The 5,511-nt window shown below is 32.9% G+C and overlaps 1 pseudogene; it reads left to right on the top strand.

Moving 5' to 3' along the window:
- LOC111816909 overlaps positions 1 to 5,511 on the top strand; it is a 30,793-nt pseudogene that overhangs the window by 16,263 nt on the left and 9,019 nt on the right.

The following is a 5,511-nucleotide window of genomic DNA, read 5'->3' as shown; positions in this document are numbered from 1 at the left end:
GAAGACCAAAATGACAGGTACTTTAAGCATGGTTTTAGTATTACTCATTGCTGTCTGCAATAGAGTTAGGTGTGAAAAGTTTTTCAGTGATAAAATTTGTATTCCTCTGATTTCAACAATTTAAATATCATAAAGTGACTTTCAACTGTGGCCAGGTAAATTTACCTGAAGCTATCTAGCAGAGAATATAGAATTCAATAACTACAAAAAGAGAAATTGAAATTCTAGTGTGAAAAAAGAAAGGTAGTCTTTGCACTTCTGTCATCTGCATTGTATTTATGAACAACCAATTTGAAGACAACACTGTACACCACAATAAATACTGGGAAATTCATATCAGTTTGTTTAGTGAAATTCTGTATCATTTGTGTTTTTTCTGTTTTGATACTATTTTGTAGTCTCTTTAAAAAATAAAAAAATTAAAAAGCCTACTCTTTAATTTAGTTCATACAAGGACTGTAATCCTTCACCATTCGATCTCTTTCCTCAGCCCACCCTGAGGGCAGGGCTGGCAAGGCATGTGGTGCAGGATCAAACCGACTTCCCTGTGCATTTGCCTAGCCTTGCCTAAGCGGTGCTTGACATCACTGGGCCCTGAACTCTTAAATATGTCTTTTATTTTATACTTAGCCTTTTGCATTGCTCAGTACCAAGTTTAAAGTTTATCTGATAATTGAATCTGTGATAAGCAATGAAAAACATACCCTTTCCTCCAGCAGATCTGTGAAGTGTAGGCAGTGCCTCCCCAGATTAGGAGTGGGAGCCCTGATTCTGAAACAAATCACTTGGGCATTGTACAGGGAAGTGCGGTCTCTCTGTACATATATAACTAACCAGCTTCTCTTACCTGTGCCTCCAACATCTCTGTAATTGTATCTTTTATATATAGTTGGCTGGTATACAAACATGGAAACTGCGAAAGAGCATGAATGTATCAAAGTTCCCTGTAGATTAGTGAATAAAGTTTACAAAAGCTGAAATACAGGCATCTCACTAGGCTTCATATCTCAGCTGACTTAATTCTAACAAACAAAGAAGTGTCAGTAATCTAAGTCACACTAGGTTTTTTTTTTGCTCTTTTCTTTTAAATAGAATTTAACCTACTTAACAATATTGTGAAAGGTATCTTTTCTGTGACTACACTTATACAACAAAGACAAAAGTTTATAGAATTTATATGAAATGAAGGATTATTTCAGTTCCAGCAGAGGATAAGCTTCTACTCCTAGTTCGTATCTTTTTATCTTGAGAGGGTGTTCAATTTTGATCACGTGATTTTTATCTTTTTCTGTTCATGTGTGAGGCACTGATTTGTTTTCATAGGTTGGATTGTGTCTGAATATGAGAAAGAAACCCCACCGGGCAAGGTGTACAATCTCTTTACTAGGCAGCCGAGTTGGATTTCTCAGTATTTTGTTGAAAATGTTTACATCTGCTGTACTTTTATAAGAATATTGCTTACCTGATAGTTGCTTTCTTACTCAGTTTTTTGTCAGCTAACGTCATTTATTTGCTTTGATGTTACAGTAGTTTGGGGAAAATTCCTTCACTTCAATTTCTTGGAAGAGTTTGAGAAAGATTTGCATGAGTTCCACTTTAAATGTCTGTTGAAGTTTACCAGGGAGGCCGTGGGATTAGCCTTCTCTTCTTTGGAAGGCTTTTAGATATTGATTTATTCCCCTTCATTTAGGAAGCCAAAGGTCTGATAGGTTTCTTATTTTTCATGATTCATTCTCTATAGTCCAGATATTTCTGGAGATTTATCTATTTCTTCTTTTAGTTTATTCAACTTTTTACTTAATTTTTCATAGAAGCATCAAATTCATTTTACCTCTGTAGTATAACTTTTACTATCTTCTCTCTTTTCTGTTTTTATTTGAATTTTCTTATTCTTACTAAAAGTCTTCACAATTTTGCCAGTCTTTTTTAAAAAATAATTTTGTTGAGAAACAAATAGCAATGAGACAGTTTCAAAACCAATTACTTGTTTGCCAGTCTTTTAAAAAACAACTTTTTTTTTTTTTTTTGCTGTACTGGGGATTGAACTCAGGACTACTACTGAGCTGTCTCCTCAGGCCCTAAAAAACAACCTTTTGATTTGTTGAATTTTTTTTATTCTGTTTCATTCATTTCTGCTATAATCTTTATGCCTTTCTTTGTCTTACTTGCTCCTAATTGGGCGTAGGTTGCTATACTTTTTCAATATACTTGAATAGACACTTGCACTATTTGAGATCTTCCTTCTTTAATGTAAATATTTATTGCTTTAACCTCCCTCTTCATACTGCCTTTGCTGTGCATTACCAGTCGTGGCTGCTGTTTTTTCTTTTCCTCTGTCCCAAGGCATGCAAGTGTTTGATAATTCCCTCTTGGCGTCTCTGTGGACACATTGGTTGCTTAAAAGTGTGTTGCTTTCTATATATTGTAAAACCTTCAGTTTTTCTTCTGCTATTGACTTCTAGTTTTAGCTTATTGTGGTGGAAAAAGATATTTGGTATGATTTAATTTTTAAATTTATATATATTTTTCCTGTGGCTTAACATGTGTTCCACACTGGAGCATTTTCCACAGATACTTATAGAGAATATATTCTGCTGCTGTCACAGGACACACTTTGTGTGCTTCTTAGGCCCATTCGATCTACTCCAATATGCTGCTTCCTTACTGACTTTTTTCAGATGTTTCATACCTTATTGAAAGTAGAGCTGGGGCCAAGGAGATAGCTCAGTAGAATAAGCACTTGCCTGGCAAAGCGAGAGGGCCTGAGTTCAATCCCCAGTACTGAAAAAAAAAAAAAAGAAAAGAAAAGAAAAGAAGAAAGTAGAGACCAGTTTTACAAGAAATAAGATCAAGAATCAACAACTGGGATCATACAAATTCTAAAGCTTCTACACAGCAAAGGAAACTGAATGGAGTGAAGAGACCACCTACAGAATAGGAAAGAAAGACTTGGCCAGCTACTCCTCAAAGGACTGATACCTAAACTATATAAAGAACTAAAAATTGAACTCCCAAATTTAAAGAGCTGATTTTGAAAATGGACATCTTAAATGAAAAGAGACTCAGTCATTGCAATACAAATGGCCAATAAATACCTGAAAAGTCGTTCAACATTGCTGGCTATTTGAGAAATGCAAATTAAAACTTCACTGAGATTTCATCTCACTCCAGTAGAAAAGGCCACTACTAAGAAATCAAATAATAATGAATGCGGTTGAGCATGTGGGGGAAAGACACGCTTCCCCACTGTTCAGACTGTGAACTGATACAAGCACTGTGGAAATCAGTGTGGAGAGTCCTCAATAAATGAACATAGAAATTCCATTTGCCCTGACTGTCCCCTTCTAGATATCTTCCCTAAAGACTTAAAGGCACCATAGCGCAGTGACATATGTGGACCCATGTTCACAGCAGTGCAATCATAGTAGCTTAGCCTGGGAAAGAGCCTACAGCTGGTCAACAGATAGATAAAGAGATAAAGAAGATGTGTAGTACTCCACACAATGGAGTACTACTCTTCCACGAAGAAGGACAGATGAGTCATCTGTAGGAAAATAGATGCACTCAGAGACCATAATTTGAAGTGAGTAACTCTGACACATGACACATTAAATATCACTTGGTTTCTCTTGTATGAAAAAGTGTACAAATATATGGGAAGAGAGGAAAAGTGAAAAATGAAAGACGAATAATGGACAAAAGGGGAGAAAGAAAATAGGAAAAATGTAATTGAACATGGACGATATATCTAAAATTGTACTCAGCACAATTGCCTTACATATTTTATATATTCTTTGGCTTATTGGTATGGTTTTTAACATATATATACATGTATATATAAAATTAACTTTCGTAAGTTCTTACAAATAAATGAATCTGATACTGGGCAAAAGTGGGGATGAAGAGGAGAAAAAAAGAATTGGATTGTGTTATGTGCATACAGCAATTCCCTATATAAATATAATCATTGGGTACAGCAAAAATGTAGTAATAAAAGTAAGAATAAAGGTCTTTAATTTTATTATATTAGTATCTATTTCTCTCCAGTTTTGTCAGTGCCTCCTTCATATATTTTGTGCTCTGGTTTGGAATATGTGTATAAATTTATAATTAGTACAATGCCTGGTAATTGGCCCTTTTGTTATATCAAATCATCCATTGTCTCTTGTGACAGTTTTTAATTTTAAAGTCTAGTTTTTCTGACCCTATATGGTCATTCCTAATTTCCTTGGTTATCATTTGAGTGAGGTATATTTTTTTGCCCTTTATTGTCTGTGCTTACATCTGCTAGGAAGTCCGCAGTAGGATCTCTTTTATATGTGTACTTGTTTGATCTCTGTGTTTTTTGCTTGTAGAAGTTAATCTGTGTGTTTTCAATGTAATTATTGCTAAGAAAGGACTTGTCACTGTCACTTTGTCAATGGTTTTCTGTTTTACTGTTTTTTGTCTCTTTTCTTCTATTGTCTTTTTAAATTTTTTTAACTCACTATTGACTTTATTGAAAATCAATAATAATTATATAGCAAATTAAAAATTGTAGACAAATATTGAAATGCGAAAGATATAAGATGTAAAAAGAGTGAATTTTAGAAAAATATTTCTGAAATGAATACATAGCATGAGATTAATAATAGATTGCACATTGTAAATAAATTATTTATAAACTTAAATGAATATAACAATAAAAATTTAAAATAAACATGAAAAAGAGAAAGTTTGCAGATCAGTTCATTCTGTGCCAAAATCACGAAACTTATATTCATATAATTAGAATTCTCAGACTAGAATGGGGTAGTCAATAAATATTTAAAGATTTAAAATTTCTGCATTTAGTTAAAATTATAGCAGCACATTTCCAAGAAAATGAACCTTTTGCACAAGAAATATGAAAAAAATCATACCAAGACACACAAAACTGAAATTGTCCAAAACTAATTGTAATGAAAAGAATCATTAAACCACAGAAAACAATGTTATACATAGAAAAAAATGTTAGCTATGGAAGAACAAAATTAAATGGTTATTTTTTTTGTGCTTCATTAAATTATTTTGTGCCATACATTTATTCCTTTCTAATTTTCTTTTTTATATTTTCAATATTTTTATGGCTAGCCTGGAGTTCACAAGAATCATAATTATAATGGTATGTGTAAAACTGATATTGTATATTAAATCACACATCAGAACTTCAAAATTTTATATTTCTCTCCCACACATAATAATTTTGATACTACAAATTACACCTTTTAATACTATGAACAATTAATATGTATACATAGTTACATTACACTTTTTATTTAACTTTTACATGAGAATTAAAATATGAATCTATTTATTATGAATCATAAACATGTACAAATGGGCTGTGGAGATAGCTTAGTAGAATAAGTGCTTGCCTGGCAAGCACAGGGTCCTGAGTTCAATCCCTGGTACCACCAAAAAACAAATGTACTAATAAAAAATTGTGAGTGATTTTTGCACTTTAATAACAGAATAATAGTATCCTCTATT

The sequence above is a fragment of the Octodon degus genome, unplaced genomic scaffold, assembly GCF_000260255.1.
Source record: "Octodon degus isolate 3935 unplaced genomic scaffold, OctDeg1.0 scaffold00044, whole genome shotgun sequence".
Taxonomy (NCBI): Eukaryota; Metazoa; Chordata; class Mammalia; order Rodentia; family Octodontidae; genus Octodon; species Octodon degus.
The sequence above is the reverse complement of the archived record's forward strand: the minus strand, read 5'-3'. Positions and strand labels throughout refer to the sequence as shown.